Here is a 21,929-nt window from a genome sequence, read left to right on the forward strand (position 1 = left end):
CGGTGTGTGGGCAGCCGAGTTGGGATTGGTAGAAGAGGACTATAAAGGAGGAGAGAGACAACATGCACCAGGAACATCTAAGGGGAACATCTATCTGAAGGAACACCTGTGCAGCCCCCGAGAGAGCCTGCCGGCGGTGTGCCATTCCCCCGCGGAAGTGGGGAATGTGGCAGGGGGAACCGCCCTTCCACGGAGGTGGAAGGGACAGTAGCCAACCCGGGAAGAACCAGCAGCAAACCCGGGGAGGGCCGAGCAGACGAAAGAACAGCGCAGGGTCCTGTGTCGTTCCTCCACGAAGACAGGGAGCGACACCCATCAACTGAAGACTGAATAAATTGTGAGATATGTACACTATAGAGTACTACATAGTGGTAAAAAAATTGAAATCTGGTCATTTGCAACAAAATGAATGAATCTGGAAAACATCATACTTCATGAAATAAGCCTGTCCAGGTCATCAAAGAAGGAGGTACCTTTCTCTGAAGGGAGGAGAGAACTTCCACTTTGACTATGACCTTGTCTAAATATGATCAGAGTTGGCGAACTCAAAAGGCCTCCATAGCCTTGGCAACTCATGACAAGAGCCTAGGGTGATTACTGATGCCATAAACAAGAGTGTCAATTGTTAAGTCAACAACAGGAGTCACTGTGCACTTACTCCTCATGTAGGATCTCTGTCCTTCACATGCTGTACATTGAGATTTAGTGCTATAACTAGTACTCAAACAGTATTTTACACTTTGTGTTTCTAAATGGGTGCAAACTGTTGAAAGCTTTAGTTAATATATGCTAAACTGATCTTCTGTATATAAAGAGAATTGAAAATGAATCTTGATGTGAATGAAAGGGGAGAGGGAGCGGGAGAGGGGAGGGTTGCGGGTGGGAGGGAAGTTATGGGGGGGAGACCATTGTAATCCATAAGCTGTACTTTGGAAATTTATATTTATTAAATAAAAGTTAAAAAAAGGAAATAAGCCTGTCCAAAGGAACAAATACCATATGTTCTCTCTAATCTGTGAGAATGAATAGAGAGCATAAAATGAAATATGCAGAAGTGAAACTGACACTTCGAGAAGGGATGACTTAAATTGACCTTGTCTTGACTGTCGAGAAACAGTTTTTTTTTTTATTTTTTTCTTCTTGCTATTTGTTGAACTCTTTAGTTGATATAGAGTTAATCATATGTGAATAAAGTCAATTGAGGATGGACCTCGGTAAGAAATAAGAGTGGGAATAAGTGAGAGAGGAGGAAGTTTGTGACTATAAAGCTGTATTCATTCAAGGACTAACTTCTAAGGGTGCAGTTTAAAAACTTGTCATAGGACCCCCAAATATCATTAAACAGTGTGGTAAAAATATCAACTTAAGTGTTAGAGTGATCATATTCAGTGTTAAAGTGAACATATAGATAGTATTGTTAAAGAGACCATATAAATAGGTTCAAGTGTCAGGTAATTGTAACAGATAGAATTAAAAATGAGGGGATACTCCAACATGGGAAGAAGTCCACACAGCAGACTCATAGAATAACAATCACTTTAAGTTACACTCTGACCTCAGAATCAGCCCTTACAGCTTTCTGGTTTGGTTGAAAAGCCTGTGCATTTCAGGCATGGAAAGCCAAAACACTGTGGCAAAAATGTTCTACATGAAGGATCTCTGTGAGTGAGATCTCAATGGAAAAAACTGGCCATCAAAGAAAGGTATACTTTTCTCTAAAGGGGGGAGAGTACTTCCACTTTGCTTATGGGCATGTCTAAATACTGATGGAGTTTATGGATTCAGAAGGGTTCCATAGCCTAGGCAGCTCATGTCAAGAGCCTCCAGTGGTCATTGACATCATACATGAGTGGTAATTGTTAAATTAACAACAGGAGTTACTGTGCACTATCTCCCCATGCAGCACCTCTGTCTTCAATGAGTTGTATTATGAGAGTTGACTGTAATACTTGGTTTCAGTTTGTGTGTGTGTATGTGTGTGTGTGTAAATTGTTTAAATCTTTACTTAGTATAAGGTTGATATTCTGTGTACAAAGTTAATTGAAAATGAATCTTAATGGAGAATGGGACTGGTAAGGGGAGAGGGAGGAGGAAGAGAGGTGGGAGGTCTGATATGGTGGGAAGAACAACTATATTCCCAAAGTTGTACATGTGAAATTTATATTCCATAAAAAATTAATAAAAATTTTAAAAAGGGATCAAATATGACAAGAAGTGATTACACAAGATTCAGTGACCTAATTAAATTTGTGGACTTCTATGTCTTTACTTAAAGCATTGTTTGTTTTATATCTAAATGTTTTGTCTTCTAGGCCTAAAGAAAGTTTCTCTTGGGATTTTTAGGGTTTGCATCATTTGGTAGAGTATATTGTTATAAACTGAGATAAAAAACATTTTAAAAGGTTTTTATTTATTTATTTGACAGGTAGAGTTATAGACAGTGAGAAGGAGAAAGAGAGAGAAAGGTCTTCCTTCAGTTCACTCCCCAAATGGCCACAACAGCTAGAGCTGTGCTGATCTGAAGCCAGGAGCCAGGTGCTTCTTCCTGTTCTCCCATGTGGGTATAGGGACCCAAGCACTTGGGCCATGCTGTGCTGCTTTCCCAGGCCATAGCAGAGAGCTGGATTGGAAGAGGAGCAGCCAGGACTAGAACTGGTGTCCATATGGGATGCCAGCGCCACAGATGGAGGAGGATTAACCTACTGAGCTATGGTACTGGCCCTGAGATAAAAAACATTTAACTTTCATTTGTACTGTGTTCCTCCAAAATTTAAAAACCACTTATGAATATTTTTATCTTTCACTGCAATGCAGTTATTTGCATAAATTAATTACAAATTTGTTTTGCTCACAATAGAATACAATATGTACAGAACACCTGACTTCAAGGACTCCCAGTCTTTCAGTGAATAAATAAAACTGTGACTTGTTACTAGATCTTTAAACTTCAAAAGGTTAGATATATAGCTTAAAAAAAAAACCTAAATCTACCTTCATTAGGCTTCCTAACCAAGTTTTCTAGATCTAGATCAATTACTATATGATAAATCAGCTTTTCTTTCTGTACTTAGGCAAAACAGTCAACTATCATACAGCTGCCATCAGACTGTATTCCTTGCTTTTACGATCAGACTTGATTTGTTGTGCTTTTGTTGGTTTTGTTTTGGATTTTCCCTTTTGAGTTTTATGCCTGTTTTGCCTGAGATAACAGAAGGATAACTCCCAGCAAGATAGTGCTGGCCTGGCAACTTAGTGATAATGATTCCTACCTACAGAGCTGCTAACATCAAATTCAGCAGTGGGCCTCAGATATAGTTAGCCTAAAAATAACTCCTTCTAAAGCCTCTCTGTTTCTCAAATATGTGTATAAAAGGGTTTTTGACACCGATTCCTGATTGTCAATCTCTCCCCCTAGAACGCGGGGTACCTAATGAGGCCAGCAAGCAGGATAGGTCCATCCTAGCACTGAGGGACAAACCGGCTGGCTGCAGGTTGACTGATCAATGGTATCTTGAAGGGAAATATAAAAGTTAAGATGAAGTCAGTGGTTTCATCTTAAACTAAAATAGATGAAGCTGAGAGGTTATGAAGAAAGGATTCTTATGCATGATTATCTGATAGTAACTATCACAAAAGACTGCAGAGCTACATTTATAGAGGGCCACTGTTTCAGAAGAGGGGTGCTAACTAGGTTAAGGAGATTAGAGACAGTGCCTCAGCATCCTGCAGAGAGAGAGAGAGAGAACTCCCCTCCCAGTTGGTGGCCTCTTGTGAAGTTTGAAGAAAAGTGGTTATGTGGTACCTCCCTCAGGTCCCAGGTGAAGGGAGATACATCCTAGGAAAGAGGTTATTTGACTGACACGTAGGCAGATAGGATTACACTAGGTGGGGGAGGTGTGGCTCCCAGTTCATGACCCTAATCTAGCTACCTGCCTTATCTCATATCAAAACAAGGTCAAGATTCTGATGTGCAGTTGCTGGTCTGCTTCCAAGGCTGGCTTCTACATGTCTTTCCTCATTCAACCACACAGAAATTCCCAGTTTCTTTGGCCACTCTCACACTCATTGGCTGATGTCTGCCTTGTTACCTACGTTTGATAAGAGGGCAAGGCTTCAGCTGAGTGCACAGGAGACAGATGGGAGCACTTAAGTCAGGAGGAAAACCGGCTTAGGGGCCCCGATGAAAGGGCACCATGATCCTCAGGTTAGGCTGGTGTGTGATAGCAAGAACTCCGAACCATGAGCAGGGAGATCTTTGTTCTGTAGGTAGGTAAACTTGAGGTTTTTTATTTCTTCAAGTCTCAGTTTGTTCATCTGTGAAATGGGTAGTAGCTTGTCTTCACATGAGTCACTGGGGTCACTATAGGATAAAGTGTGTGAATATGCTTTGAAAATCGAAAATCAGGATGTAAATGTCTTTTGTGCTCATGATTTATCCAACATACAGGTGGAAGAAAAATGCAAAACCAGGGAATGAAGGGCCAATAGTCACAACACACTGGTATCAATGCAGTTTTAGGCAGTGTGAGTACACAGTTGGGTCATATGTGAGAAGAGAAGGTGACTGGCTGATGGGGAGGTCTTGGTACTCCTCTATCTGATAATATAGGGAGAAGCACTGAGAAGTGAGAAGATTGGGGAAAATAGTTTACCCAAGAAAATGGAGTACTTTGAAGAAAGTTTGATGGTGGGCATAGGTTTTCACATATTTGTGTTTAGCGCAATAAAAGGGTGTTTTCTTGGGTCTTAAAGGCAAAACATCATGGTAAAGTCTTTAAAATGTCTTATTCACTAACTGAATAGGAGGAAAGGAAAATGTGTTCTTTTCTCCTAATTTCACTGATTTCTCTTTAGTATCCCCAGAAGCACATGAGCACAACGGTCAAAGTAGTTTTAAGTATTACCAATGCAATTGGATGGTAGCCGGAGCTTGGATATCAGTTTGCAGTTTACATATTATAATTTTCCTTTTAGACCTAGACATACAGATGCAATAAGCTATTAATGTTCAATACAATCGATTCATAATGGGTGATAATAATAAGGTTAATGGAGCAGGCATGAATAAAAGCAACTCTACACACCTTTAAAAGGAACATTTCTACTTTGGTATTTGTATCATTCCTTCTTTGGCCATTTTATAGGTTTATCAATTAGTTTTGTCATCCCTTGTGTGTTGGACCTCTGTTTGACACAAAGAAAAATTCAGAAAGGTATGAAGCAGGAAGAAGAAAAAAGGAGAAAGCTTAGAGAATTCAGATTCTTTTACAGGCTCCTAAACAGTCAACAGACTTAGCCTGGTAACGCTCATGCCTGCCTTTGTTCACTATACTCTATTCAGACTGCTTTCAAAAACTTCATTTTGATTAAATGTGGGATCTTTCTTGCTGCTCATACTCCTGGACGCAGCATTCTTTTTAGTATTGACCACATCCTTCATCTCCAGATTTTCCCTTCTGTAGACACTGAGACAAAGGCTCTCTGCCTCTTCTGTCTTAATGGCTGCCACTCCATCTCTCTCAGATTTCCCCTGGAGTCTAACTGTGGCATCCTGTCTGATTTTGTTCTTGGTTCTCTGATTCCCTAAGTTATCTTCAATATGATTTCAGTACCACCTCCTTGGTCGTGATCCAACTCTGGGTCTCCACTCAGTGTCCTTTTGCTAGCAGATTTAGCCCTTACATTGTTAACATTATTTCAGCTTGAACATGGTTGACATTGAAGTATACCAGATTCTCTGGCCATTCTCCTTATACCCTTTGGAGATTTCATGGGGAGTTGATCAAAACAATGAACTTGATTAAATTTAATTAAAAGAACCATTAGACTCTCTTATTCCCTCATTTGGAGTTAATATTGCTTTATCCAATCACATTAGATAGCACTGATGTCATACACTTGTGATTGGTCAGGGTAGATTTGTGACTTACCACTTCTCTTTCTAGCCCACCTGGTCGTTTGGGATGAGAAAATCTTTCGTACCCTCACTCCCACTTCTTCATGCCAATCAATGACTCCCATGAAATCCTGACTGTGACCAAATCTCTTTTCTTTACCCCAACCCTGGTAGCAGTACCCCTTGTCCCTGATTACCCAGGCATATTTGACAAATCCAAAGCTGAACCCTTCCTCTTTGCTTGCCTTCTCAGGATGCCTGCCCTCTCTTGGTGAAAAGGAGAGACTCTTTGATTTTTCTGCTTCCTTAACTAGCATGGCATGGATGGGCTGGGGCTTTGAGTAAGGGTGATAACGATTCAGGGATTCAGGGTTAGTAGTCCTTTTATCATGCATGCATTTCCATGGGGATTCTGCTCCACTTTCTCTTGGAGAAACAAGAGGAATTTCTTTTTGTTTTTTGTTTTGTTTTGCTATTTTCTTTTTAAGATTTATTTAGTTATTTGAAAGACAAAGTACAGAGAAAGAGAGAGATAGAGAGGGAGAGAGAGATCTTCCATTAACTGGTTCACTCCACAAATGACCGCTATGGTCAGGGCTGGACTAGGCTAAAGACAGGAACCATAAACTTCATTTGAGTCTCTCTTAATTTGAGTGACAGGAACCCTATCACTCAAATATTAGCAGGGAGATGGATGGAAAATGGAACAGCTGGGACTTGAACAGGCACTCATATGTGATGCCAGCTTTGCAGGCAGCGGCTTAACCCATTACTCCATGACATCAGTCCCTAGAGAAATTCCATAAATTCAGTGTCTTTGTCTTGAGTGAGCAAGTAGGAAATTGTTTTCTCACAAGTTTTTTCATCTTTTTATTTTTGTCTATACTCTTTGAAAAAGATGCCTCCTTCTAAAGCAGAAATGACGGTTCCCATGGAAGCTCTGGTCTGGCTGCTTTGCCATCTGTTGAGTGTGTCTACATTTTCCCATACTGATAAAGTGACTTTGTGCTGTTTCTATATGGGGCAGATATTAATCTGCATATTGAGGAGGGTGGGACCTGCAATGGGTAAGTGGTCAGTCCAGTGCCCTCCTAATAAACAGTGAATGGCCGAGCTGAGGCTTGAGTTTATGTCTCTTACATGAAGTTCACCCCTCAGGAGCATTCTTTTCCCTGACTTTCATAAACAGGTTATCCCTGTTGGATAATCATCAAGGTAAATTAAGTCTGATCTTTCTTCTGCCCTTCAGAGTCTCAGCCTGGGTTGCCCCATGGGCCAGGAGTCCTTGGCACAGACTTGGATGGGTTGAGTACTTCCACTCACTTATCTGTGATTTCTCATGTTGACAACTACTCCACAGTATTGTAGATACCAGGCCACTTTATGGATAGGGAACTGAGATCTACAGAGTTACTGTGATTTTTCTAACTGAGTTCCATTTGTGAAGGTGATATACAATCCACAGCCTAGTTTTTTATTCTCAGATGCTTTCTGGTATTGAATCTGGGTTGAAATGAGCACATTCTTGGTAGGAAAAATTCTTGAAGTTGTTATGAGTTACTAACACCAATGAGTGGTTTAGTCCTGTCATTTCAACAGAGATCTAATTAGGGTTGCCCAACCATCTGGCCCACTTGCTCCACAACCTTAGGCTGAAAAATGCGCAATACAGAGCCTCTGCGTATTTACTGACCACCAGCAAAGATTGCATCATTTATTTGGGGACATTCTTTTGTCTTTCCCATTTAAATGCTCTCCTGTATGAAGAAATGCAATCCTTTGTATGTGAAGATGGTGAATTTGCTTTATTTCTTCATTATTAGCTCCAATATTGTTTTATGTTAGGTCTTTGTACATACAAGATACTAGGATTGAGGAATCTATGAGTGTCCGAGAAAAAATTTAAATGAATCGTTTTTTTTAATCATCGATCCAATGACCATGATTTCCATCGAAGCTGGAGTTGATCTTGATTTGGGTTCTTAGGATGAAAGATAGCCTCAGTCTCCTGTTTTCAGAAGGCAGGTGTTAATGGGGACTAAAAAGTACTGAGGTTTCCATTAGATCAAATTTCTTTCTATTCTTTTCATTCTCCCAGCCAAGAGCCCTCTAGAGCCCTCAATATATTTGCTTCAAGATGTGAACATTAAGCTTCTACCAGGCATTTTGGAGACTCCCGGCCATACCTACTTTCACCCCAGCCCTTCTTGACTCTGCGGTGTGCTCATTTTCACAACACAGTTCCTGGCCCAGTCTCCATTTCTCTCTTGATCCTCTCCCATTTTGTGACAATTTCTTTTAAGCTTAGAGGGTATGCATGATGGCGTTCTATGTGGTGGTCACCCCAGTGGTTGGGAAGTCTGCATTAGGTGGGGGTGGGGAGACTACTCTGCATTAGCACGCAAGATGTGGGAATTCAAGCAGAACTTCTACAAAATGCTTGCATCCCCAGTTTTATTTTCCAAAGGAGAAAATATCTTTCAAACTTTTTCAAGCATTTTTTTAATCAAAATTTTAAAGATACACGATCATATAAAAAGACCAATTTTAGCTTCCTGTTGTGCTAAGCTTTGACTACTGAATAAATATTTGTCATTTAGTAGCTTTCACCGAAAGATGAATTTGTCTCCTAAAAAATTATCAACAGGCCAGATGCTGTGAAGGGAGAGATATGTTAAAATGTCATGGTCCCTGATATTTCAGTTGCATTCATCCTGCCTGTGATTTAATGAAAATTGTGGCCAAATTTTCTTGGTGAGAACTGCAGCTTTTAAACACGGAAACAAAGGATTTCTGTTAAGGTTCACCTTGGCCAGCAGGCAGTAGAAAATGCTGTGTCGGTCTTCAGGATCAAGCAAGGCTATCTTTCCTCTGAAATGATTGGAAGTAAGGTGTTACAATAAAGCCAAGAGAGAATCAGAACTTGGGAAGGCCCAGTTCTATGCCTACATATATGAAGGGCTTTTGACAAGTTCATTGGCAAGGGGAATTGAAAGGCAATTTTATTTTGGCGAGAAAATTTTTGAAATGTCTACAGTTTTTTCATAATGTGCATTTTCTACAAACTTTTTAGAAGACCCCTCACACTTGGGAGGGGTACTGGGAGAGAAAGTCTTTGAATTGGTTTTAAAGTCACAAACAATAAAAATTTCTCAGGCAGAGCGCTAGCCGAAAGGTAGGTTGTAGTTTTAAAACTCTTATTGGTATTCTGTTACAAGAAAGGTTGGTTCTCCGCATTTTCTGTTGTGGGGAGGGGCATGGCTTGAATTAGATCTCTTTTGTCCCATGCTTTTTTCTTAAACTGGATTTTTGTTGTTGTTGGTTATTTCTGTGCTTTATCAGAGATTATCTCATGAGGAAGTAATCTGGTGGGTAATATTGGATTTCAACTGTAAGCCCACACACATTTAGTCTTTCACTTTCTTCTTGCCAGGAGCCAGAGTGTGCTTGCTGAGACAGAGGTATGTTGTGCCACATTCTACTGATGGAAACCTCAGGTTAGCTGTGTGCTAATAAGAGATTTTGATAGAATAGAGCCCAGCGTTGAGCCAGGAAGCACTTTGGAGTTTGTAGAAGGAAAGCAAAGACACAAAACTGAAACTGTCCTGATTTGAGCTCAGTTGATAATTTCTTCTGATGTCAGGGAATCTGTTCTTTCATCATTTACTTCCTTGATCTTTGGAGCCATTTGAATTTTTTAAACGTAAAGCTTGTGCAGGACTGTTTAGCAGGCAAATGAGTAGAGAATCTATGAAGAAATAAGCTATTTTCTTTTCTTCATGACTGATTGAGGAAGTGATGACAAATTTGTTCAAGTGAATAGTCATTAAGAATATTTGCTTAGTCCATTTTAAAATATAGTAGTTTAAAAATGTTTTTCTGTGTCTCAGAAAAATTAGAATCTAAAACTTCTTTTTGTGCAGTACGGTGTTTAGGATTATTTCTCTTTGTCATCCTTTGAGATTTACTTGTGATTGCTTTGAAAAAGGATTTAAATGTTTTTTTTTTCTTGCTATTCATCATGCACTAGTAGGTATTTTGAATATCATGCTCTGTCATATTAATCAATTGTAGAACAATAATAGCTGATGATTATTTAGATTCTTTCAAAGCAATAACATTGAATGCTTCCTCTGCTTAATTTTTCTAAGTGAGTCCAGGGTTCTAGAATGATAAAGTAGGAACCATTGTCATCATGAGGTCTCAAATCTTACATTTTCAAGATGATGTGAAGGTTATAGGACTCATTTGTACCAGAGAGGGGAGGGAAAGGGAGAGAGATTCAAAAGTCAAGCAAACGTTTCCATGCAAGGGATTCTTAGGACTGAATAGAATCATGTGCATTGTGAATCTCCACGGTGGAGGAAATTTCTAATTTTGAAGAAATCTAATGAGCAGCATTTCCCAACTGACTGGCCAAGGAATCCTATTTTGGCAGAGCACTGGGCAAACCTAGTGTTCATCAACCAAGCTTTAGAAATATCTTGTTTAGCTTATCTACCTGTGAATCAATATATGATTTTTTTTAAATAGTGAAAGAACCTTACTAGTTGTAATTTTATATTTTGCTAGCAAGTAACTCTAAGATATAAAGATGTAATGAAATGAGCAGCCTCAACATCTAAGGGAATCCATGTGCAGAGTTGGCAGTAGAAAAGAGATTTTTTTTGTCCTTCAGGACATAGCTTGGAATTAAATCCTAGAAAATTTAGTGGAAAAGGAGTGAGATAATTCTTAACTGTCAATAGGTAAATTACAAAATGAAAGCGGAGAGGTTAGAAATGTGAAGTTGCAAGGAGAATCAAATGCTTAGATGACGTTGATACATATGGAGTTATGAGTAATAAAACTTTTTATTTCTTCTCATACAACAAAGTGTGCACAAACTATTTTCCCAAAAATTGTGTTAATTCCAAAGAATTTGTTTCTAAAGTTATGATTGTATGTAAAACTAAGTATATTCACTTATACTAAAAAAGGCACATCCAAAGAAAACATTCATTATGTTGTAATCAAAGCTACCTTGCTGTAGAGTTGTGTCACAGTTTGTTAAATCACTGCTTGGAATCCCATACTTTTATTTAAAAAAATTTTTTTTTGACAGGCAGAGTGGACATGAGAGAGAGAGACAGACAGAGAGAAAGGTCTTCCTTTTTCCGTTGGTTTACCCTCCAATGCCCGCTGCAGCTGGCGTGCTGCGGCGGCGCATCGCGCTGATCTGAAGGCAGGAGCCAGGTGCTTCTCCTGGTCTCCCATGGGGTGCAGGGCCCAAGGAATTGGGCCATCCTCCACTGCACTCCCTGGCCACAGCAGAGAGCTGGCCTGGAAGAGGGGCAACCGGGACAGAATCCGGCGCCCTGACAGGGACTAGAACCTGGTGTGCCGGCGCTGCAGGCAGAGGATTAGCCTAGTGAGCTGCGGTGCCGGCCACACTTTTTTTTTTTTTTTTTTTTTTTTTTTTTTGACAGAGTTATACAGTGAGAGAGAGAGAAAGGTCTTCCTTCCGTTGGTTCACCCCACAAATGGCCGCTATGGCCGGAGCTATGCTGATCCAAAGCCAGGAGCCAGGTTCTTCCTCCTGGTCTCCCATGCAGGTGCAGGGGCCCAAGTACTTGGGCCATCCTCCACTGCCTTCCTGGGCCACAGCAGAGAGCTGGACTGGAAGAGGAGTAACCGGGACTAGAACCCAGAGCCCATATGGGATTCCGGCGTTGCAGGTGGAGGATTAACCAAGTGAGCCACAGTGCCGGCCCCCGGATCCCACACTTTCTATCAAGTCTTAGCACCTCTGCTTCCAATTCAGCTTCCTGATATGCACCCTGGAGGCAGCAGATGATGACTCAAGTGTTTGGGCCTCTACCACTTATGAGGGAGGAGACCTGGACGGAGTCCCTGGCTCCTGGCTTCAGCATGGCCCCGCCTGGCAATTACTCTGATGTGTGCAAGGGTGTATTGATCTTATTCCAGGCTTTTGTCTTGTAAAAATATAAGATTACTAAGTGCAGGCATATATAAAGTATACAAAGTGATAACAAAAATTCTTGAAAAAGCTGAGAAAGTGAATGCACATACACGTGTGAGTGTGGGTTGCTTCATGTGGTGAAATACCTGTTATGAGTGGGCTGTTGTGAGTGGGCTGGAGGATTGAAGGGGACAGTGGTAGGGGAGGGAGAGAGCACCTATGTAGCACCTGCAGCCATGGGCCATGGTAAATTAGAGAAAGGGAGGGAGAGAGAGAGAGAGAGAGCGAGCAAGTGAGCCAGTGAGGATAAGAGAGCCTCCCTTGACTTTGACCCCTTTTATGAGGTAAGGAGTCACGCCCCTTCAGGAATGAAGCCACCTGAGAATTTTGTGTTACCCCAAAAAGTTTCATGCAGAGCTTAACTTACATATTTTCATGGTATCACTTCTTAAGTCCTGGATGAAGCAGGTGCATCCTGGGAAAAGGGGTGTTTTCATGGACAAATAGGAGGAGTTACATTTGATGCCTTGCAGAGACTTCAGCCCATGGAGACCTAGGTAGCTGCCTGCACATTCACCTATATCATTTTGCCATCATCTCTTAATCTTAAGGGAGTGCTGAAGATGATGATCCACCCATCTTCTGTACCTATGTCCCCCTGATCTGGGTTGCAGGCCTTCCATTTCCTGGGTATGAATATCTCTATCTTATCAAATGGATTCATCTCAAAAAATTTCATCAGTTACTGGCAATTGCTGTGTCCCCTGCACAGTCATCATTATTTTTAGAAGCTGTCAAACTCTGAAAGAAACAAATTTGTCAATAAGAATGAGCATAATTGGAAAAAGATAAATTATAGGTGAAATTATCCTTAGGAAAGGAAAAATATTTTCTATTGTTTCCCAAACTGTTGGAGCTGATTGACTTTCCTGGCCCAGTTTATAAAATGATTTAGCCTGAGTATAAAGCTTTGTAATGTCTCTTTCAGTGAACATGATGCTGTTGGAGTAAATGTAACAGATTTCATTAATTGCTGCACCTGCTCCACTTTGCTGTATCAGCATATATTCTAGGGTTAGTTAGCTGTTTATGATGACCTTAGCTAGAGCATCCACAGACTTGAGTATATGCTGTAAGAGCTTGCTTATCGTGTGGGCTAGGTGTCCCCAGTCAATAGACCTTTTTAGCCATGCCTTCATGAAGCATAGCAGGAGTTCCTCCTAATATGATGGAGGTAATTATGGTAATAGGGGCTTCCTGAGAGAATCAGGAGAAATGTAAAACATGTCTGCCATAAAGTACAAGTCATGATATGACAAAAGCAAAGATTTTATTTATATTTTTGTTCTTTGAAGAGGTGTTTGAGGTCTTCAGTTGATTCACAAGAGTAGGCAGACTTATCCTTTGTGTGCAACTATGGAGACTCAAGAAATAAAGCTTAGATGGTTGACAAATGTACCCAGCTTGGTATGCCCTGACATTTAACTACAGTAGGGGTGCTAAGTAGCACCTGGTAGGGTCCCTTCCATTTATGCTATAATTGGTAAGAGGGAGAGCCTTCCTTCCCAGTTTTTAACAAAACTATATTTCTTAGTGAATTCTGGAATTTGGCAATGGGATAATTTTGTTACCATACTGCATCAGAGCCTTTGTACCTGGCCTAGATTGATAATATGCTTTATCTGATCTTGATTTTCTGAATCAAAAAAGGATGTCAGAGGTGAGGAAGGGTCTTCCTTATAGCATTTCAAACATACTAAGTTTTAAGTTCCATTCTCATCCTCAGAGGGCAAGATAAATAATTTTTACCTGATGAGATCTCTTTGCACAGCTTAGCCAGTAATTGTTAAAGTTATGATTCTCTTCTTTCAACTTTACCTGGTGACACTGATGACTGAGACTTCCAAAAGGTAAGGAGATGAGAGATCCCTACAGCAGTGGCTATCTGCTGAGTTACTTCAGATACCAAGTCCACTGTCACTTTGAAGTGACTTTGGGATGCCAGAGTGAGGGATTATTGCTTTTAGCAGGATTTTAAACACATCTGTGCTTTGTCTGTTTGAATTGGAAGAGCTTCTCTCCATCTTGTATAAGTATCTTTAAAGATCAGTAGTTATTTGTAATTGTTTGCTGAGGGCATACTGTAAGTGAAGTCTATTTGCCAGTGTTCACCTGGGTATGTTCATGTTATTTGTACAGGAGTGAGTAAGGGGGAATGGCCTGATGCAACCACTAGGGGATTTTTGTAAACGGAGGGGACAGGACCCTTTAATTTATTTAAGTGAGTTCCCTTACAACAGCATGCAGTTCTCTCCCTCCAAATATCCAAGAAACTATTTGTATTAGGGCGTCTCTTCCCAGATGAGTGGGGTCATGCATTTCCATGATAATTTTCCACCAATAAGTCAACAGGAACATGATCCTGTGATTTCAATTCCACCATTCATTGACATCTTTAGTGTAAACTCATCACCGAGCCCGCTCTATTGGAGCAAGTATTTTTAGTTACCTCTACAGGCTGAGGTATTGGAGCCATTTCTTTTTGTTTCTTTTTTCTTTTTCTTTTCTTTCTTTCTTTTTTTTTTGACAGGCAGAGTGGACAGTGAGAGAGAGAGAGAGAGAGAGAGAGAGAGAGAGAGAGAAAGGTCTTCCTTTGCCGTTGGTTCACCCTCCAATGGCCCCCGCGGCTGGCGTGCTATGGCTGGCGCACCGCGCTGATCCAAAGGCAGGAGCTAGGTGCTTCTCCTGGTCTCCCATGGGGTGCAGGGCCCAAGCACTTGGGCCATCCTCCACTGCACTCCCGGAAAGCCATTTATAAAGTCTCCTGGGCAGCAGCCCTTTTTGCTGCCTTATCTGCTTGTGTATTTCCTTGGCTGACATGTCTACATTCCCTCTCATGTTCCCTGAAATGTATGACAGTCACTTTCAGAGGTTCCAGTACTGTTTTAAGGAAAGCTAATGTCTTTTTATCATGTTCATTGGGAGAGTTCTTTGAAGTTACTGGGCCCTATCTCTGCAAATTGCTGCATGTGCATGAAACATAGGAAACTATATTTGGAGTTTGTGTAAATGTTAATTTTTTGAGTCTTTCCCAACTTTAAGGCTCTAGTTAAGTAATGATTTCAGTCTTTAGAGCTGAAATGATAGATGGCAATGCTTGAGCATCAACCATATGAGTAAGATCCACTATAGCATAACCCGCCTTTCTTTTCTTTTTTTTAAAGATTTATTTTACTTGAAAGTCACAGTTACACAGAGAGAGGAGAGGCAGATAGAGGGAGAGAGAGAGAGAGAGATGAGAGAGAGAGAGAGAGTGAGGTTTTCCATCCAATGGTTCACTCCCCAGATTGCCTCAATGGCTGGGGAGCTGCGCCAATCCGAAGCCAGGAGCCAGGTGCTTCTTCCGGGTCTCGCACGTGGGTGCAGAGGCCCAAAGACTTGGACTGTCTTCTACTGCTTTCCCAGGCCATAGCAGAGAGCTGAATTGGAACTGGAGCAGCCGGGTCTCGAACAGGTGCCCATATGGGATGCCGGCACCACAGGCGGCGGCTTTACCTCCTACGCCACAGCGCCAGCCCCAACCCTCCTTTCTAACGCCTTCCTTCATGAAGCTGCTGCCAGTAAGCCACTTGACACCTGGATTTTCCGGATGTTCATATTGTAGGTCAGGCCTACTAGAATACACCTGCTCTGTTGTCTCTTTACAAGAGTGATTTAACTCTTCAGTACCTTCAGTTGGCAAGAGAGTAGCTTGAGGACTTGGCATATGTTGAGATTTACTTCAGATGAGTCTAACAAGAGCCTGGTAGTTTGTTAGGTATCATCCTATTTTCCACCACTGTCCTTTGATGTTTATAGATCCTTGCACTTGGCGCAGAGTTTGAACTTCGAGTGATTGTCCTAAACACTTGGTGTTCTCCACCAAAAGCACTGTAGCAGCAATTGCCCTTAAGCATGCAGCCATTCTGCAGCCACTGGATTTACTTGTTTAGAAAAGTAGGCTACTGGTTGTGAAAGTGAATCTAATTTCTCAGTTGGCATACCTTGAGTTATTTCTCATTTTCTGCTAAGAGTGAGTTGACTTGTGCAATTCAGGGATTCCTAGTGCTGGAGCTTGTTGTAGCTCCTTAATCCTTTGGAAACCATGTTGCTGTTCCCTTTTTTAGTGATGTGAGTCTGTGTTGGTACCACTTAAAGCCTCATCTAAAGGTTTGGCCATCAACCCAAATCCTGGAATCCACATCCTACAGGAACCTGCTATTCTCGGGAACATTCTTAGCTCTTCTTTTGTGGTGGCCCTATACATAATATAGCTTCCTCCTCTTAAGTGAAAGAGCACACTCTCCTGGGGTTAGAAGACAGCCTACGTAGTTAACCTCTTCTTTGGAAATCTAGGCTTTTGTTGTCTTGTTTCTCTGAAAATTTAAGGCCTGGAGAATGTTTCCTATCTGAGTTTTCCTGCAAGGGGGCTACAAATGAGATGTTGTCTACATATTGCAGAATGGCCCCTTGGTCTTTAATTGGAGCTCTCTGAGTTCCTTTGCAGAAGTCTTTCCAAACAAATGAGGACTATCTCTGAAGCATTATCTTTTATTTCATAGGAAGAGCATCTGGGTTGGGGTCTGCCTCAGTGCTCACTAACATCATCACAAATGACTTAAGCTTAGAAGCAATTAGCTTGAGAGAAATACCCACGATGATAGCAAATGTCTTCCAGGCAAAAGGGTTGGATATTCAGACATCACCAAAAAGTGTTAAGAGATGAGAATATTCTTTATTTGACACACTAAAGGTCAAATAAATCTCTTACCATGACCTCCCATAATAATACAACTTTCTGAAGATGGGGGTCCTAAGTGGGAAGATATCATAGAGTCACTCTTGTGTCATTTTAAAAATTGGCACCCTTACTTGCAACCTCAGCAATCACCCAGGGCTCTTTACATGAGATGGGCTGTTGAAGCCTTGTGAGTCCTCAAGCCCCAATCGGTCTTCAGACCAGACCATGAGTGAAGTGGGAGTCATCTCCTCCCTTCAGAAAAGGAGGCAGTCCCTTGTCCAATGACCACATTTCTTTTCTTGCAATGGGGGCGTGGACCATGGTGGGACACTCTTTGTGCCAGTGTCTCAGCTTCTTGTGGCTAAAACATTTTCCTGTGCACATTTCAACCAGGACAGAATGCCTCCTGGGCGATTCTGAGATCACTGAGTGCAACTTACTGTCATTGCATCCTATGAGCCTACTGTCTGGACTACTTCCCATGTTGGAATATCCCTTCCTCTTTAGCCCTGTCTTTATTATTAAACACTTGAAATTCTTTGTACTATTAGGCTCATGGGAGATTGGAGTCCCACAGCCAGTTTCTGAAACTGTGATCTTAGGTGTGAGTCCATAGGAATGAATGCAGAGTCACCTATAGCTGAAAAACCTCTGTTGAGGCCGGCGCCGTGGCTCACTAGGCTAATCCTCCGCCTGCAGCACCGGCACACTGGGTTCTAGTCCCGGTCAGGGCGCCAGATTCTGTCCCGGTTGCCCCTCTTCCAGTCCAGCTTTCTGCTGTGGCCCGGGAGTGCTGTGGAGGATGGCCCAAGTTCTTGGGCCCTGCACCCGCATGGGAGACCAGGAGAAGCACCTGACTCCCGGCTTCGGATCAGCACGGTGTGCTGGCCACAGCACGCCGGCTGCAGAGGCCATTAGAGGGTGAACCAACGGTAAAGGAAGACCTTTCTCTCTGTCTCTCTCTCTCACTGTCCACTCTGCCTGTCAAATAATAATAATAATAATAATAATAAACCTCTGTTGAACTTGGGAAGACAAAAATAGATGTGGATGTCTGCAAGCTCAGTTATGTTTAAGTATACAGTTTGAGGGGCCAGCGCTGTGGCGCCTGTGCCCTGGCATGAAGTGCCAGCATCCCATATGGGTGCTGGTTCGAGTCCCGGCTGCTCTTCTTCTGATCCAACTCTCTGCTATGGCCTGGGAAAGCAGTAGAAGATGGCCCCAGTCCTTGGGCTCCTGCACCAATGTGGGAGGCCCGGAAGAAGCTCCTGGCTCCTGGCTTCGGATTGGCACAGCTCCGGCCATTGCGGCCAATTGGGGAGTGAACCATTGGATGGAAGACTCTCTCTCTCTCTCTCTCTCTCTCTCTCTCTCTCTACCTCTCCTCTCTCTGTGTAACTGTGACTTTCAAGTAAAATAAATACATCTTTAAAAAAAAGTATACAGCTTGAATCCATTACGTTAGATGAGATCTAGTGTCCCAAGATCTCCTTTTTTGCATCCTAAGGTTCAATTCTCTGTTCCAGCCTGCGTTGGGGGCTCCTATAGGTTAATCTAGATCTTGGGTGTTCTTTCAGACTTGAGGTACCATTGGCTAGCGCCCTAAATATCTTGAGGGGGACCTTTTTACCACCATGCCTAGCGCTTTTAACCCCCAGGCAGCACTGCCATGCCTATTTCTAGTAAACCATCTCTCAGAGCTTTTACTGGTGCCTAAAATATTTTTGGCAGCTTGTACCACTGACATAAGGCTTTGAACTTCTAGGGGCCCTTGAACTCCATACCCTGAATCTATGCCCCAGGATGGTGCCAGTATTAAACTGAAGAATCACGCTCTCTTGACATGACAGGAAATGCAGGCCTGGCCCATGCCATGACGTGGGTTGGGATCTCCATCTGACACCAAAAGAGGAAGTCCCATCCTCTGTGTTGGATGTGGAACCCTGCTGCTGTGGGAGTGCTGGCTCCAGATGCTGGGCATAGTAACTAAGAAACAGAACCAGATTTTCCTCCTCCCTCTCCCAAAGGCCAAGGAGTGGAGTTAATAAGCTGCATGTCACTTTAAAAATATGGAAACTCAAGACAGAACCTGAAATGAAACCCAAATTGTCCATAGGAAATCTATCTTTAGAGACTCAGTGCCGCAAGCCTAGCTGTCTTACAGTGGGCACTAACTCCAGAAGCACACTGCAGCCAAACTGTGGGCACTCATACATTATCAGCAGATGGCCAAAAGCCAGCATACTCTCTTCTCTCAGCTTTGCCATCATCATTCCCTTGACACTAACAGCCTGCCACTGCTGTTAGCCCACTGCTATTAGCATTAAAAACAAAAGCACTGAGAATTGGATTTTAGAAGACCCACCTGAGACTCAGAGCACAGAAAAAATTTAAAACCACAACAGTTATTTTCCTATAGCCTGAGAGACTGAGGTGGGAGTGGATATTCATTCACCAACTGTATTCACACTTGGAATTATGGCCCCATTCTGATGATTTCAAACTCTTGGCTGCCTCACTAATGTTATGCAGCTAAGGGTTGTATCACTCTTACTCCAGGCTCATGTCTGGCAAAAAGATACTAAGCACTGGGACACATAAGATGCACAGAGTGATAACAAAATTTATTTAACAAGGTGAGAGAGGGAATACACATATACTCATGAGTCTGAGTAGCTCCATGAAGAGAACTACCCATTATGAGTAGGCCAAGAGGATTTTCTGAAGGGAGGAGGGGTTGGGGAGGGCCCATGGTCAGAGAGAGAGAGAGAGCACCTCCCACAATGTTGGCCCCTTATGTGCCGTAGGGGGTAGGGAAGGGTGCCTGCACAGGTGTGAAGCCACCTGGGAATTCTGTGAAACTTCCACAAGCTCCATGTGGAGCTTAATGTCCATCGCATACCCGCTAGGTCCTATATGAAACAGATGCGTCCTCGGAGAGAGGGCATGTTGATGGACAATTAGAGGGAAGAATTATCTTCTATTCTTCTCCCAAGAGCACGTTACAGCTCTGAAGACAGATTTGTGTTGGTCACTGCCTCCCTAACCACCACCACCAGCAGCATAGGTATTCCCACCACTTAAAAAATGATTGGCGGAGCTGGTGCCATGGCTCACTTGGTTAATCCTCCGCCTGTGGCACTGGCATCCCATATGGGCGCCAGTTCTAGTCCCAGCTGCTCCTCTTCCAATCCAGCTCTCTGCTGTGGCCAAGGAGGGCATTGGAGGGTGGCCCAGGTGCTTGGGCCCCTGTACCCACATGGGAGACCGGGAAGAAGCACCTGGCTCCTGGCTTTGGATAGGTGCAGTTCCAGCCGTAGTGGTCATTTTGGGGGTGAACCAATGGAATTAAGACCTTTCTCCCTCTCTCTCTCTCTCACTCTCTGTAACTCTACCTGTCAAATAAACAAACAAAGAAAATTAAAAAAAAAATGATTGGCACAAAGTAGATACTAGGTAAATATTTGTTGAATATTATCTGCTGCTGTGGATTCATTCTGAGAGGAGAAGGGCAGTGGGGACAAGAGGCGCGGAGTCACGACACAGACACCGGGAGTTGGATGAAAGTGGGCTAGAGGCAAGTGGCTCGCAGAATCATTTATTTCAGTTGGTACAGCAGCTTATATAGCCGAGGAAGCCAATCCAGTCAAGGGGCGGTTTATGCAGTAACCAATCACTGCCTGTTACCAGGCAGGCTCCTTTGCCAGGTGGGTTCCAAAGCCATTTCCTGAGTAACTGTCGCTTGCTTGTCAGTGGCCATCTTGGCACAGCCTTCTCATTCCACCACAATTATCAACCTGTTATTTTATAATTTCATGTAATTGAAATATGTGCAGATATGTATTTAAAGATATAAAAATTTTAGAAGAATACATGCTAGAAAATTATTCACTCTCAGTTGACATTTCCAGGTTCCCATCTTCAGCTCAGCTCCAAGAAGCAACCACTGTATCCAGTTTGTATGATATCCTTCCAAGACATCAAATGCATATTTAAGCATATATGTACATATATATACATATATGCATATATATTTATATATGGTTGTGTACAGACACATGTGTATATGTGTATATATAGGTAGCATTATTCATATGCCAATTTTAGCATATGTTGAGCCATACTATACGCTGTTCTTCAATCTAATTTTTTACCTAATAGCTATCTTATGAATATACTTTAAACATTTCTAACAAATGGAAAGTTTTATCTCACTGATAATCCATTTTTAATTTCTTTGTGGTTGGGATTGTCCATTTTTTCATACATTCTTTAGCCATTTGTGTTTGTTCCTATGAACTGCCTCTGTAAGTTCTTTTGTCAGTTTTTCTATTGGCTTAATGGTCTTTTATGCTTGGTTTATAAGAGGCCTTTATACATTAAGGAAATGAGCTCATTGTCATATTTGGTGAAATACTTTTTTCAGTTGGTCGTTTGTCTTGACTTTGTATGATGTTTTCTGTGGTGGAAAAAAAACCTCCACAAAACTTTTTTATGTATTAGTCACATTTACTAATCTTTTTGGAATCTGGGCTTTCTGTATTGCTTAGAAAAGTCTTCTCATTTTATATATTCAAATATTTCATTCACATTCAATTTATCTGGACTAAAGGTAGATTTTTTAGATGTTTTCCAGATGCCTAGTGAGCTGAATAAGCCATGTGCCCCTACTGATTTGAAATGCCATCTGCTTCATGTTCTAAATTTCAATGCATTTAAACATTCATTTATAAAATATAACTTTGTTGTTATGGAAATCTTCAAACTTGTAAGAGTAGATAGAATAATAAAATAAAGCCCCAGTGGATCCATCACTTAGCTTCAAACTTTCAACATAATCTTACTGCTTCTGTATCACCTTCCCCCTACATTACTTTGAAGGAATCATAGATATCGTATTTCAGTTTTAGAAATTCTGAATGTAGCTATTTTAGTTCAGACTTCCTCAGACCAAAGTTTGAGACAAAGATTTGAATGCAAGTCATTTATTTGCAAGCACCTATCAGGAAATGGAAGAATGAAGGAGGAATGGGAAGTAAGTCATAGATAAAACACAAAAAAACGCATGTTACCACTAACTCAGGCTTAATCCTACTGGGAAATTCTTGGAGGCAGTGGAGAGCACATACACAGTGATGGATCCCCCCACCACTGACAGGGTGAAGGACCTGGGGTTTATGCTCATTAACTCTGGCAACTATTTGTTAGAGGCTGCTGGGCTGGGAATAGTGGGAGGCAGCTGTGTGAATGCCTCAGCACCTCTGGTCTGTCATGAATGTGGGGTTCTGGGG

General features: G+C 41.9%; 1 protein-coding gene across 1 annotated transcript in view; it reads left to right on the forward strand.

The window, feature by feature from the left end:
- The first annotated feature begins 4,115 nt into the window (after nucleotides 1–4,115).
- The window catches only part of IPCEF1 (interaction protein for cytohesin exchange factors 1), a 210,930-nt gene continuing 193,116 nt past the window's right edge, over nucleotides 4,116–21,929 (forward strand). Inside the window, exon 1 of the mRNA XM_089332554.1 lies at nucleotides 4,116–4,266. The gene's annotated coding sequence lies outside the window, so the exon portion shown is untranslated. The remainder of the gene's footprint in view (nucleotides 4,267–21,929) is intronic.

Source organism: Oryctolagus cuniculus, chromosome 5 (genome assembly GCF_051225735.1).
Source record: "Oryctolagus cuniculus isolate XC-2025 breed Fujian yellow rabbit chromosome 5, ASM5122573v1, whole genome shotgun sequence".
Lineage (NCBI taxonomy): Eukaryota > Metazoa > Chordata > Mammalia > Lagomorpha > Leporidae > Oryctolagus > Oryctolagus cuniculus.